The sequence below is a fragment of the Buteo buteo genome, chromosome 11 (assembly GCF_964188355.1).
Source record: "Buteo buteo chromosome 11, bButBut1.hap1.1, whole genome shotgun sequence".
Classification (NCBI taxonomy): domain Eukaryota; kingdom Metazoa; phylum Chordata; class Aves; order Accipitriformes; family Accipitridae; genus Buteo; species Buteo buteo.
In genome coordinates, this window is record NC_134181.1 from 18,867,135 (window position 1) to 18,882,413 (window position 15,279).

General features: G+C 42.4%; 1 long non-coding RNA gene across 1 annotated transcript; it reads left to right on the top strand.

Annotated features, from left to right (window-relative positions):
• Positions 1-1,894: 1,894 nt before the first annotated feature.
• LOC142036740 (uncharacterized) lies at positions 1,895-14,558 on the top strand. Its single transcript, XR_012652220.1, has 4 exons — positions 1,895-1,921; positions 7,578-7,685; positions 12,208-12,309; positions 14,440-14,558. It is a non-coding gene; the product is annotated as an uncharacterized LOC142036740 (long non-coding RNA).
• Positions 14,559-15,279: the final 721 nt, after the last annotated feature.

Here is a 15,279-nt window from a genome sequence, read left to right on the forward strand (position 1 = left end):
GAAAGCTTGCACATCAAACTCAGGCCTGGTCGTGCACCATTGAAACCAGTGTGCTTCTAGCAACTGGTTATACAGATGGGTTTTCTCTCGCATGTTTCCACTCTAAATCACTAATTTAAGAGCAGTGGGACAGATCTGTAGAAACAGGAGGGAGGGATACACTACAGTGATGGAGGGGGGATGTGTCAATGGATATGCACATGAAAGAAGATGCCTGGGGAATGGTGGGATTACTGTGTGAAGGAGAGAAAGTTGTAAGGAGATCAGAGTATAACTGTGAGTAAAGGGAGGACTTGGAGTAGGCAGGTGGAAGTGCAAGGAGGGAAGGGGAACCGGGAAGGAACAGCCCTAGTTGATCCCAGTGTTGTGACTCAAAACAAAACTTATTTCACATTGAATTTGGGAACTCCAGACTATTTAAAAAAAACCCACAAAACAAACCAACCCACTTGTGTGGTGGAAACAGAGATCTTCTAGCTAGCAGATGCTGTACAGTAACATACTAATGAGGCTTGGACATGGGGAAAGACAGCAAGCCAAAGCCGTGGTTCCTACTTGCAAAGGTATTTTACTGCAGCTATTTTAAGTCTCATCAGACAGTGATTTGTTTCTTGTAATATCCTTCTAACATCACTTTTCACAAAAGTCCCAGATACAGAGGGGATTACACAGGTAAGCAGATAGTCTCAGAATACGGAGCATGCTTTAGGAGAGTGGTATTGCTTTTTTTACGAAAAATCTCCTGACAAGTCTTAGACATTGTCCTGAAGAGCTAGATGAGAAAATGAGGACATAATACATAACACAAGAAAAAGAAGGACTTAAAGACGACCCGAACAGTTCCAGTATTTTCTGCTGCACTGAGACAGACCTGACAGAGGAAGTGAGAAAGCCAAGGTGTGGGTTTTACATGTTGGCTAGAACTGGTTTTGAGCTTAGCTGTTTGGTAGCAGAGATGTGCAAAATGTTGCAATAGATCACACCGAAAGTTAGGTGGAAGGAAATGCTCCATTGATTTAGGTACATGGCACTCACACAGCAACAAAAAGCATGTACCTGCTGCTCCTCTGCCAGGCTCCTGCCTTTCCAGCTACCTCTCTTGCCCAACAAGCCTCAAGAATGCACACTCCCTTAATCCTCTGCTGGGAGGTTTGGGGCTTGGTGGAAGAAAGGACCTTTAGCAGAAGGAGGGAGGGTTGTTTGGAGAATGAAATTCAGTAAACTCCAACCTCCAAATGAACCTGCTGGGGCTGATTTGCTGCCAGCCCTTGGGAACAAAACTGCAGCACTCGATTCCTGAATCCCATCAGCTCCCACAGCCTGGAGGGTTCACACTGCTCTATCTGGCACCTCTTCCCATGTCAGAACAAGGCATTGTGTGTGCGATTTCAACATGCTTCTGGTTTTGTTCTAACTGCCAAGAAACACTAGTTGTGTTATTATGAAATGATTGAGGAGTATTTGCTCATACAAATTATTTGTTTTAAGAGTTTAGTAATTAAATGTCAACACACAGTGCTGGTGTCTGAAAAGCTCTCGGGTGAAAGCCCTGCTCTAACTTGAAACTATAATACACTGTTTCTCTTCTCTCAAAACAGATTTGTTTGAAACACCCTATTCAGTAGAATGCATCTCGCTGTAACTTGCACGGTCTTTGGCCTTCAAAGACACCCTTGTGCAAAGGGTGTGTTGCATTAATTTGTTCAGCCAATTTAGGGTGTGTGGCATTAATTTGTTTGGCCAATTTGTTTAGAATCTGGCAGAGCATAGGCACCCAGTGCAATGTCTGTGCATAATGCCTGTGTCATCTCTACACCAGATCTCAAGAGCAAGAGATTTACTGCGTGATGCCTGGCCACACCTTGAGTCCATGCTCAGAGAAGCAAAGGTAGGAACTGAAGTGACAAGGTGATTGTTGAAGGTAAGTATGAAAATACTTTTTATAGTTTGAATGACTGATTTCTACACACACTGCCTAAGCTGCAAGAGTAAGTTATGGTATGAATACCATTCACTGCCATCACTGACTGTGGTCACCTGGGCCACAGCACGTAATAATCATACCCACAGGAAGGCCAGCTTTACCTCAGTCGAAAGCCACACACAATTCCATATGAAATGACAACCTTTTGGTGCAATAGTGTGTAGCTCACTGCAGATTGTTAATGCTGTGCCCATTGAGTTTTGATTTGCATAGAAATAATTTATTATAATCATATATAATTTTGTATGATGCTTCTTTTATTCTTGTTTCCTGTGATGCTCAAGATGGATGGTAATGTACTTTCCAAAATATTTCTTTGGAAGGACCAGCTAGTTATAATTAAAAATTACAAAAGTGCCCAAGGTCTTACTTAAAAGTAAGCAACCTTTGTTCAAAATGTGAGCACCCATGGACTTCAGCAGGAGCTTCCAGACATCCAGCACTAGGCTTTTACATCGAGTTGTTGATGAAAATCCTTGTCTCCCCCCCGCCCCCCCCCCCCCAATCAGGCAACAAGGCCTGGGATTAGAGCTGATGGGAAAGACTGTAACATTTTCTATTTTCCATTGAAATTTATTTTTCACAGAAGACTACAATACCATCTACCTTTCTTCAGGATTTAGGCTAAATGTCCTGAGATTTGTGCTGTCATTCTGGGAACACATCTGTATTCTGAGAAGGACAGGCAGTGAGGGCAGTGACATCATGGTAGAGCTTTCGCTTAAGTCAGATTTTTCACCCTGGGTGTCTATGCTGCTGAATTTAGCTGAGTACATAAGTGCAAGGAAAGGTACCAGGCCCAGATGCGAAGCCATCTAGACCTTCATATACACATATATATTGTGAGCTGCTGTCAAATAATGGAGTAGGGTGAGAATTTTGTAAAGTTTGTAAAGAACTCCGTACACAGTGGTTTAGGAAAACATGTAGAAAGTCACCAGGCTTATTCACTGGGCACCTTGGAGTGAGGTCTCGCTGAGGTGCTGGAGACTGGAACATGTGCTTTCCACAGCATGTGTGAAATACCGAAAAAACCAAGTGTGCTGAAATGCTCCTGTTTCCCAGAATAAGACTACACATTTCAGAGTGTGTTAAGGATACTAACAGATGACCTACAGTGAGCTATACACAGTGCAATCTAAAGCCAAGGGCTTTATGTCAGGCTTAGAGATTTTGAATAGTAACACACTTTTCAAAGAGCCTCAAAGTAATTAGCCTTTCGCTCCAAGTTGACACACTTACACTTTTAATATCGGGAATAAGGAAAAAGACTAAGGCTTCTAACCTCAAATCCATAGCAGCTTAGGCACTTTCACCTCACTGGTTTTGTTATGACAGCTCTTTGTTTGGCTGATAGTGAGTGGTGTTTTGAATAGAAGTGCTTTTGCTGCGTGCTTTGCTACTTTCCCGTAATAAGGGAGGACTTGGAGGTTATGCAGCAAGGTGCTAATTGACATTAACACTCAAGACAGGAAATGCTGACACAATTTAAAATTAACATCCTGTCAATATACTGCTGACCTGTGTTAAATGTGTGCTTTGTCAAACTTTCAGAATTAGATTTTAATACAGAAAGAGTGTAATGCTGGGAGTACTGCTGGTCTTGAGAAAGCTAAATTTAATACAGTGAGAAGTCACCCAACTGTTTTCCATTTTAGTTCTACCTTTTCTCAAAAAGGGAAAGTTACATTTTGCCCCCAAAGGTCAAATATATATAAAGGAGTCTGAGAGCTAAAAATGATACCATATTTGTTCATGATCAATTACTAAAAGAAACTGTCCTTCAGTTCTCAGTTTATTTTAGCTGTTGCCTTACCAATGACAAAGATTCCTAGAAATGGATTTTACAAAGGCCTGTAGCAGATATATGGCATCTTGCACCAAACCAGGCTATCCTGGTAACCTACCTATAAATTAAAATGAAAAAAAAGACTGACAGAAAAAAAATACAGCAATGGACCATAAAATTGGCTCCTTTGCAAGTGCATTATTCATTCCTTAGCAAAGCAGCTATGAGGATATTTCCCCTTCCTAGTGACTCCTAGGAGAACTGGAGAAGGGAAAATGGTATCATGCCACTAGTTCTCCAAAAAAATACTTACCAGGTGATGTGGTGGTGTTTATCAATAGTCATTAAAAGGTACACAAGTAATCTTAAAGCACAGTACAGCTCTGGGATGATCCTATACTTTTCCTTTTGTTTATGAATGATAGTAGCTGTCCCATTGACTGCTCACATGAGAAGCTCTGGTGGTACTTGCACAGTGAGTGGCCCACTCACTAACTGTTATGTAGCTTTGAAGAAACCAATGGTGCTGTTCACTGTCAAGCAAGTCAGAGCCTTCCCTTTGGAAAGGTGGAAGGCACGAGTCAGAATAATGCCAAATAAGAGAAACAGAGCACGCTTGGGTGTGGTCTGATCTGTGGAGGAGACTGTTTGCTGAACATTAATCAGAGGTTGTCCCAGGCATGAGGAATAGCATGAAAAAGGCACGAAGCCAGGAAAAGGTGATGAAGAAAAAGGAAGCAACCAGAGAAGACTGGACTGCGTGGAAGGAGCAGGAGGTGGAACAAGACAGTTTGAAGTGAGAGATGTTGGTAGGGGCAGACCTGCGCAGGCTCAGGGAGTGTGGAAATGTTTCAGGAAGGTGGTGCAAGCTACATATCACTCCTGGCAAACTGTCTCTAAGAAAACAGTCAGTGGGTGGCCCACTGCTATATGCGCTTCCCACTGACGGTTCCTGGGAGCAGGCCAATATTGTGTGTTGCAGTTAAGGTTACAGTGAGAGTGGAAAAATATTGGCTGTAGCCCTGGTTCTGCAAATTGTTTGCACAGGGCATCTATTGCTGTTAATAACTTTGTGCTCTGAAAGGCGGCCTTTTCAGATCGTGTGTGTGCAACAGGGGAAGGTGCTCCCACAGGGAGACACTACTTTACTGGAAAGGGATTCTTTACAGTAGGCTGCCACATTAGGTGGAAAATCTCTAAGGCAACAGCAACTGGGTGATCTTATCCCGTGTTACGAGGGACTAGTTGGGCTTGTAGGACAGCTGCTCTGAGCTGGGGTGGAAGAAAAAGAAAGTTGTAAATGGAACGTACATTGGAGACTTGGACCTTTTCTCTGCAATCATTTGGCGAAGGACTCTCAGAGCAAAATAGTCACCATCAAATGGGCTGTGTTTTGTTCTGTTTCAGTCCTTTCCCACAAAAAATAAAGGATTCTTATTTCCCATGTTTCTTGAACAAAAACCAGAGTAATTTCTTAGTAAGGAACTCAATTATCATGGTCACACTGTGCTCTTGGGGATAAAAAAAAATGCCTTCCACTACAAAATGTTTACATTGGCTGCCGAGGTTTCTCCTGATTTCCTCTGTTGGGAATGAATAATTAAGAAGTGAACTGAAAGGTGAAAAAGGCCTCTATGTGTTTAAGTCTAGTGTCACAGCTTTCCAAGGACAAAGCTTTTAGTACATAGAAAGGTTTCTCTGTCAAGCAGATGAATTCAATAGCTAAGCAAGACGCCAAGAAGAGGAGTCAAACAAAGCAGAGAATTCCCAGTAGGAAGCTTTTAGTATGCACTTAGGACAGGTATTGCATGAAATGGATGCAGAGCACACATATGTGGGACACACAGGCAACACACATAAGGTGTTAATAGTCTAAGCTGATGCCAAGGAAGAAAAAGAGCAGACAGGGTCAGCTACTGTTTCCTGAGCTAAATGTTCCTTTTCTTATGGTGGTCAGAGCCAGGGGTAGTTTTACAATGTGCAAAACATGCACGTGTAATTAAAATGAAACTCACACTGACAGAGAAAGGGGATGGTGAATGTTGACCTCACATGCTGCATCTGTAGAGCATTTGGGGACACAGTCTTACAGCAAAAGTGATGTTGGCTTTTGATATTCTTTTTTAATAAAAGGTGAACAGGAATAAAGTTCTGTGTTAATTTATATGCACTGCATGAAGCCATTTCTCAGGAGAAGGCAGTGCTGATGGTACTTTAGAATAGAGAACTACTCGTCTATATTTTTTAATTTTCCATCCTTCTATTTAAAAACAGGGATGTTGCCATTGCTTGTGAACAGTGGAAATTAAAACAGTAAATAGGAGAAAGAAAAAATAGAAAGGTTTTACTTATCTGTTCTGCATGTTTTCTGCCGTTAGGCTTTTCAATACTATGTTCACATAGCTATTTAGGCAGGTAGGTTCCCAGTGTACCTTACTAACACACCTACCCAAGTGTGGCTTGTAGATCCCTTTGGAAATCTGGCCTTTTGAAATAAGACTTGGAATAGGAGTCACTGAAAACTGTCCATTTTCAGATGCACCTTGGCTGATATAGGTGGGCCTACGGAGAGAAAAGTGTGGAATTTCTGTGTTGGAACCAGAGTGCCACTGACCCTCCTTGATGGCTGATGGAAAGGCAGTCTGTATGAATATGGAGGCTCAGATCCTCAGCTGTTGAGTCGCAGCTTGAGCTGTGCTTTTCTGCTTGCCTGGGGGAAAATCTCTCCCCTAGTCTTTTGAATTTAAGATTCCTGGGGAGGATGGGAAAGTCTGCTCCCTGCTCCCAGCCCTCCAAGACTTTTTAATCTCCTGCACTAACCAAAGAATCAACAAGTATATCATCTTCCTCGCAGCGAGATAAGATCCTTTAAGAAGCAGAGCACTCTGCCTTCCAACAAACTCATGCATAAAAGGTTAATTTAGAGCCTGCAGATATTTGTGTATGTTGGGCAAATGGAGAGCTGGAGGGATTCTTTTTATTCCTCCCATTCTCTTAGTGTTGGCTGGCGAGTGCAGGTTGAACGTATGACTTTACATTACGGAGCACCTCTCCATCACCCAGGCCTTTTGTCAATTCACCAAATGTGACAATTACAGCATTTCAGAGATGAGACTTTCTAATCCTATTACTCATTCATCAACCTGCAGATGATAGCAGAAGCCAGATCGAACAGTGCCAAAAGAGCAGTGAGGAGCCTTCTCCAGTGCTGTGAAACTAGGCTTAGCTCAGGCACAATAGGTGTGTAATTTAAGGTTTTGTTGAGCTGAAATCCAATCACATACTTGACTGGTAGATCACAGAAAGACACAGACAAAAAGAATGAGATAATTCTACCTCACACAAACACTTGAATCCGGCTTTGACTTAATAACAAGTGTGTGATCAACCTTACACTGTTTCTTTTTTTTTTTTTTTTTTTATTTGAACCTAGAGATGGTATGGCACTGAAATAGTTTACCTATTTGGGTATCAGCCAATAATACTTAAAAAAACAAAAACAAAAACAAAAAAACAAACCAGAAGGAAATGGAGGAACTTGCTTAGACAAATAAACTGAAAAAGTACAGATGCTTATTATATGAAAGATAATGTGAAAATTTAACGTTGGGCTTAGCTCAGTGCTATGTTGTCAGTGTCTAGTACCTATTGCTTTCTCAAGGATGGAGACGATCTAGCAGAAATATGAGGAGAACAAAGCTAAAGAAGTTAAACCTTGACTATAGAAGGGAAAAGTATACTGTGAACCTTACTGCACTCTCTCTCTTGCAACTGAAATATTTCTTTCACTTTGTCCTATTTCAGACACATGCTGCAATTGCAAGAGGAATGGTGGGAGCTCTCCTGGGTGGGTGAAGCTGGTGCCAAGGTGCTGCAGCAGTGTGCCACTGCAGGTCACATAACCGTGTGCAGGTGAGTGGGAACGTGAGGGGGAGGAATGGGGGTCTTAACCATTATCTTTTGTGGAAACAGGAAAGTGGATTCACTCTCTTCTGTGTTTAAAGAGGTAGCTTTTCATTAGATAGTGTATTATTTAGATTCAGTCTTGTAAAGGAGAGTGTTCAATACAGCCTGCTCTAGGAGTGGCCTTTATATATTAACAAAATAAAGTATAGGGCATGTAAGTTAAAAGCTTTAGTAGGAAAACTCTCTGCAATAGGAACATTCACATTTATGTCCATTGCCATCATCAGTGCTGTTCTTCCATATAATGTAGCAGTCCATCTTCTCTGGCCAAGTAAAAGTCCTCTGTCAAGACCAAACTTCAAAAAACACATTTCCATAGTTTTGGTGTCCATCTCAAGCTCTTTGAACTAACAAATCTGGTAGGATTAACAGTGCATGAAATTTGGTATTACCTTGTAGGTGTCATGAGCTGGACACTCAGAAATAGAGGCCCCAAAAGGAGACATTAAAAACATAAGTACAAACACACTGCTAGGAAAAATGGCAAAAAGGTTTAATGACTCAGGTCTGGCACTAGTGCTCTAGCATAGTAGTTGAAAAAGTTGGGGTTTTTTTAAGTTTGCAGATCAAGGAATGCCTTCAAGCCACGTTACTTGAATTGATATGTAAGGCTCCAAATGCCTTAGATCCAGTTACATGAGAGTTGGGTCACTAATGTGCAATCAGCACAGTGGCAGCTCATGAACATGGGCAGGGCATAACTTACATGGAAGCCAGCTGTCAGAGCTAATCTGCAGCAACAGGTAACACTTGCACTGTCCTTGTGCCAAAACAAAGGATCCGAGCCCTGGTGTCAGTAATGCAGTGACTAGGAAAAAACCCAAGAAGCTCAGAGAGATAAAAAAGGAAGGGGAATCCTAGGGGTCAAAGAGCTAAAATGAAGTTTGAAGCTTGGCATTAGTCATAAGAGACCAATATCCAGGCAATGTTTTGCTAAAGAAAAAGTAAATAAATTACCGGTTTGCAGGATATTAGACTCAAAAGCATACAGAAACAAAATCAATGAAAAGACTGGTTTTTTTTAATAAGTGAATTAGTGGGGGAAAATCCTACAACAATGAAACTCATATTCAAACATGACAGAGAGAAATATTTTCAATGGTTTGTAGGAATATAAGGAGCTTGAGATATATTCCAGAGAGGAAAAAATAAGATATCCGCAACAGAGTATAATGTGAGAAGCTCAAACATAGAGATTTCATTCAGCAATATGAACTCTGACATTTGACCAGACAATTGCCTTGGGGGCATTAGCTAAAATAGCCTCAGCTTTAAAATTGAAATATGAACTTCTGAAGGCTTTGGTAGCTGCTTTCCACTGACACTGAGACAACCAATATGAATAGTGGCTGCTGGATAAATAAGCATCCCTAATTTAGGAAGAGGCTGGTGATTTTGGATATGTTTAGCCACAGATACCATCTTATCTAAAAATGTTCTTTCTCTTTGGTTTGCATATGTAGGTAGCTCAGCTGTCTTTCACCAACATGAAGACAGGTACAGTTTTCACCACCCTTTTTGCCTGTCAAGAAGCCAAACAACGTGGTTGTTAATGGTGTCTAGCAGAGTTAGTGTGCTGGGGCAGTGGTGCTGCTCCTTGGATGTGGCGTTCACAAGGGTGATCCTGGAGAAGCTGGATCTTTCTGTGGCTTGGGGAGTACCTATGCAGGGTAGCATGGAGGTTGCTGTCGTCTTCCATGTTTTGGGGAGGAGGTGTCAGGCATTTAGCCTCTCGCCCAGCACGTGGGTTTTATGATTCCTTTTTCTAGTAGAATACAGTTTGGGTTCCTTTGTGCTGTGAGTCTCAGTCAGCAAGTGGCAACCCACTGCAGAGCAGACACTGAGGGTGAGCAACAGTTGCCAGAACAAATGCAATTGTCGGTGGTCTCTGGGGGCTGCAAGTGCTCTCTGTGGAAGCTGTTTGATGTTACTGACCTCACAATGAATCAGGAGGGGGAAGGAGGAAACTTGCGCTCAGCACTGTCTGTCTAAGTACATCTGCTAATGACCTGTGCCTGGTAAGGTGTAAATGTATGCACAGTTCAGCACTTCAGAAAGTGCTCTCCCTTTACAGACATGCATGCACACTGCTACTCTATTTTTAATAGGTACGCTCTTTTCATGATGTTATACAGCTCCAAAATTCTACCCAGATTAACAGTGAGAAAATAAATGCTTTTTGTTGCTGCTGGCTTCTCGATGTCCTGGAGGAACAAGAATGGTACTGGTTTTAGTTTGCTTTAGACTGTGCAGGTGAGCACCTGCTCATCCGTGTAAGCCCCTGACCCATCTCTCCTTTGGCTACCAAATCAACTGCTGGGACAGCTATGTGATTTCCCTGCTTTTGTCCAATATAATAAAGGCAACAAGCTCAACCAGTTTACAGCACATGCTGTCTTCCTGACCACAAAGTAGCTTGCTTTGTGTGCTCCCAATAAAAGGAGAACATAAGGACCTGTTTGGTAATATTGTCAGTACGGTCCCTTAAACTCCATGGGTTCATTCTTTGCACACCAGCTCCGTGTGTCACAGGTCTCTGCTGACTCCAGCAGGACAGCATGTGGGGAGGAGAGTCAGCTTGGTAAGTTGCCCATGTACTGCCTGTCTGTACTGTGTGTCTGTGGTGAGGTGTTGGTAGCAGGGGTGGCCTCTCTGAGAAGAGACCAGGGGCTGCCCCATGCCAGACACAGCCGGAACCGTCTCTGCAACAGACCCACTGCAGGGCACAACTGACTCCACCAGCGAAGCTGGTGGCACCTCTGTGAAAACATGTTTAAGAAAGGGCAGAATGCTGCACAGGCAGTGAGGAGTGAGGAAAAAGAGTGTGAGAAACAGCCCTGGGAACCCCAAAGTCAGAGAAGAAGGAGGGGGAGGCGGTGCTCCAGGCACTGGAGCAGGTATTTCCCTGCAGCCCATGGAGAGGACCACAGTGGAGCAGGTATTTCCTGGCAGCCCATGGAGGACAATGCCACAGCAGATATCCACAGTGCAGCCCATGGAGGCCCCCATGCCGGAGCAAGTGGACATTTCCTGAAGAAACTGCAGCCTGCGGAGATCCTACATAGGAGCAGGTTCTCCTGGCAGGAGCTGTAGCCTCCATGGAGAGCCCATGCAGGAGCAGATTTGTCCTGAAGTACTGCAGCCCATGGAAGGATCCATGCTGAAGCAGGGGAAAAGTGTGATGAGGAAGGAGTGGCAGAAAGGAACTCTTATGGACTGACTGCAACCCGTTGTTCCTCATTCCCTCTGCACTGCTTGGGTGAGGGAGAGGAGTTGGAACGAAGGAGCAAAATTGAACCTGGGAAAAAGGGGTGGCGTGGGGGAAGATGTTTTAGTTTTTGTTTCTCATTATCCAAATCTGTTTTAATTGGCAATCAGTTAAATTAATTTTCCCCAAGTCCAGCCTGTTTTGTCTGTGACAATACTTGGTAAGTGATCTCCCTATCTTTATCTTGACCTGTGAGCTTTTCCATCTTATTGTCTCCTTCTGTGCTGTTGAGGAGGGGGAGTGAGAGAGCACCTGGGGGGGTATCTGGCTAAGGTCAACTCATCACAGCAATATATGATTTTCAGTAGGAAGAGGGATCTGAAGTTGAGTTGTATAACTTTAACCAAGTAGCATAAATTAAATATGCTTGTGTCTATATGGAGCGTAGAGTGTTCAGATTTGGCACTCTCCAGACATTAAGGTGGAGTATATGTTATAATGCAACAAATTTGGTCCTTCCCTCACTTCTCAAATCAAACCAGCCAGGACAAACACCACTTCTTCCCCCTTGCCTCTCTTCCACCCTCCCTTTGCCCTGCCCTTTATGGCCCTTTGCAAACCTGTGTAAGCAGTGGCAGTCCCAGCTGCCTCACTAAAACCCTGCTCTCTGCAGCAGCCTTTAAAAGGTCAGCCACCGTGGGCCAGTGGTGGATGTTTTTGCATGACTCCTTTCTCTTTGTCTTCATACTCTTTCCCTCAGTTCCTTGTCACACTCTAAGAAAAGCTCTTGAGGGCCACAGAACCGGGGGCAGGTTTGGCCTCAGAGAAATTTAAGTACTATGTTTCTGTCTCTGTAGATCCCAGATTGTTGCTGTCTGTTGCTGTAAAGTGTCAGACTCTGTATTGGTTGGTAACTAACAGCAGCAACACTTAACGAAGTTGAGTGAGGATGATGTCTAAGCATTTCTCATCCTAAGGAGCTATCGTGGCAGCTGTGGAAGGCTCCTACAGTCTGGGTGTGCTCTGAATAACCTCTCTCACTATGGTTCACATTAAAAATTTTGATTATCTGTCAAAGTGCTGCTCCCCTTCTCTTGAGCTATCAGAGTTGCAACACTCTGTAGAAGTCATTTACTTGCCAGCGGTACCGTTAGCCCTTTGTGAACAATTAAGCTGAGGTCGGAGGTTGTAATATATCAAATTTGCGGACCGTATTAAATTTTATTTTTACTGAAAGGAACTTTTTGTCTCTTTTATCAGGAGGAAAATTAAGCTGTGAACTCGAATTCCATCAGGCTGTCTACTGTGAAGCCCTGTGGCTTTAGCAAAGGGGCAGCAGTGGTCAGAAATGACACTCAAAAGGTAAATTTATTTCTTTTTTATTAAAAAGGATAAGTTATGACCTGTACAGTATATCTTAAAGAAGGAGAGAAGTTAACACGGTACACTGTATTTTCGCATTTCTTTTAAAAAGCCTGATCTTGCAACATGCAGAGAAGTTCTGGCTGGGAGGGAAGGGGGTGCTGAGCTACCACTGAAGTTGCAGGGTGCGGATGTACTCACCCTCCACGCCTGCCCCACTGGCAGCAGCCTCAGTTTCTGGCTATTACATAGAATGTTAGAGGTTCTCTTCTGGTCTGAAAAGGGCATGGAAGTGTGAGCTAAATATTCTGCCGAATTATAAATAGATGAGGGGTTCAGGATGGGCTTTTGGAAAAGATTTTCTGTTTGATTCTGCAGTTCAAAGTTTCTTGAGGTAAAGTTTTTAAAACCTTTGAAAACACATCTTCGGTGTGGGCCTGTTCTCTTATCAAACCCACTAGGAGTTTTGCCATCTTGGATCACTTCAAAAAGTTCTGTTCAAATTTACTGCCTACTGAATTTTTGCCATTCTAAAGAACTGATAGTTAATAAATGGAGATAAATTTATTGTAAAACCAAACTACAGTGAAACCCTGTGTCATTCCCTGGTTTCCAGAGAACAGACCTTTTGGGATCTAAACACGAAGTTAGAAACTCCCAGATGTGCTGGATATCTGGTCAGCACCCAGCAAGGCTGACGTTGCCTTTCACCTCTCCGGGGCTGTATTCTATAGTTTAGGGGAAGGATTGTCTTTTGGACCTAAACATGCAAGTATGTGCTTGTTCTTTTCATATGGGTATAAGATAGCCCTTTCTGTCTTGCACATGTATCAAAATACATGTGCGAGCCTCAGTAACTTGCATGCTGATTGTATTGCTGTTTACACAACCTGCTCTGTTTGCATGCATCTGGCCAGCTGTGGTTTACACATGGACATGTTTGATTTTGCACGCAGTGGCTGATGGTATCAAATTAGGCTGCAAAGATCCAACGACCTTTTCATTTTTGTGTAAGATTATAGGTTTGCCCTGCTATATTTGGCATGCATTTCTCCTCCCTTCTTTGCTGCACGGTGTTACGTTCCACTCATCCAGATCTCCCGTGTTTCCACCCTAAAGAAGGTGGAATTTCAACAGCAAAAGAAGGGATTCTATTGTGCTCTGTATAATTTGAAAAACACCCTATGGGATGAATTGTGCAATTTTAATATTCATTATCTCAAATGTAGACAATAGAGTAGACCATAGTAGGAAAGACTGATTAGCAGATCACTGAAGATAGTTTTTTCAACTTGTCACATTATTTGGTGATAAGCGAGTAAAACAGTTTCTCGAGACCTGCATCTTTGGTATTCAAAAATGCAATGTAATCACTGTGTGGGAACCATCCTTCAGTAAACACATACATGGGAGCTCATGAGCCACGCATGGACAGAACTGACTTCCTTTGTAAGTCTTAGGCCTTACTGGTTAGCAGCTGAGACCAAAAGATTTCTGTTGCTCCCTCCAACTCTAAATGAAAGACTGGTTCAGAACGGAGAAGCGAAGGGGAGCATGCAATCAGTCCATAAAGTGAATGGTAATGTTTTAATTACAATTCTATTGTTATTCTTCCTATTTGGCTGTTTGGGGTTGTGTAGTTTGCATATTCATTCCTTTAATTCTCACAAAGGTTTTGTTGTTGTTTTTTTTGTTTGGCAAAAGTTTGACTCCAAGAAGAGGGCAAACTTGCCATTAACAGACTATAAGTGAAAGAAAGAAAAAAGGGCTGTTTCCCCTACATTCAGAGATTTCTGTGGGGTAAGGATACAAGGCGGGTGTAATTTTGTGGAAATAGAGATACAAAGATTTTTTTGTAGAGAATTGCAAGTGAAATTAGGTGTGGCAGCACAATTTGGGAGTGTAATAAATTTTAGCCAAGCAAAAAACTCCTCTGTCACCCAAAACAATAAAAATGAGCTGATAATTTTTATGAAGTCTGCACTACTTGCTGGTTCCCTTTTTCAAGTGAAGCTTTCCAGGGCATTCATTCTGTTAAAAACTTTCATGAAATACAGCACTACCTACTGCGTTAATTCCTTTCCCACAGAAGACATGTATTCACAATATTTTGTGTTTGTTTCTTTTTAGCAAATAACATGTAAATCATAGCAGAATTCCAGCTCCTGTGAAAGAGACATGTTTTTGCTTCGCACAACCTTTATATCTAAGGAAGTAAGTTGATCTCCTTGTAGAAACACTATCACAACTATGACTTTCTTGACTAGTTCTTTATGTCCTTCTGTCAAGCATTATTTTCATTACATGGACACTTCTCAAGGTTTTGTGTCAGTATGGATTAGACTTATAAGACCGTACTGAGACAGTGCACAAAGCTGCAACGTCTTCCATCTCCATGGCTGCTTTGAGAGGAAATGGGATTCCACTTCTTGCTCTGAGGTCAGGACAGTGTTAAAGGTCTTTCTTCAAAACTAAGCCAACCTCAAGTATTCTTGGGAGATGCACATGTACTGGAGCAGACTGGGGTAATGCATGAGCATAGACCAGGGCTTGGAAAATGGGGTTAAGGTTGGTTTGAGGAGTGGTTTTTTTCATTGTGGAGTTAAAGCCGTAACAGTCAATTCAAGCAGCAGCATTCTGATGCCTTCTCAGAATTACGGTGTTCTGTGCACCTACTACACATGATCAGGCCATGGGAGGAGTCCACTGCAGACTCCACTCATATAAGCTGTCTCCAGCTGTCACGAGAGATACTGAAAAGCAAGTTACCATCACAGGTATTTCCTGCTGCTGTCAGATGATGTGTAGTGACTAAAAGGGTTGCCAAGGTTGAGAAAAGAACAGGCTGCAATAGCCAATATTTAATAAGTGCATCCTGAGATTTTTCAGAGTAATTTCCATATTTATACATACTATATTTTAATATGGCTTTGCTTGCCCATCTACTTTTTTTTACTAGCCTATGCTGTC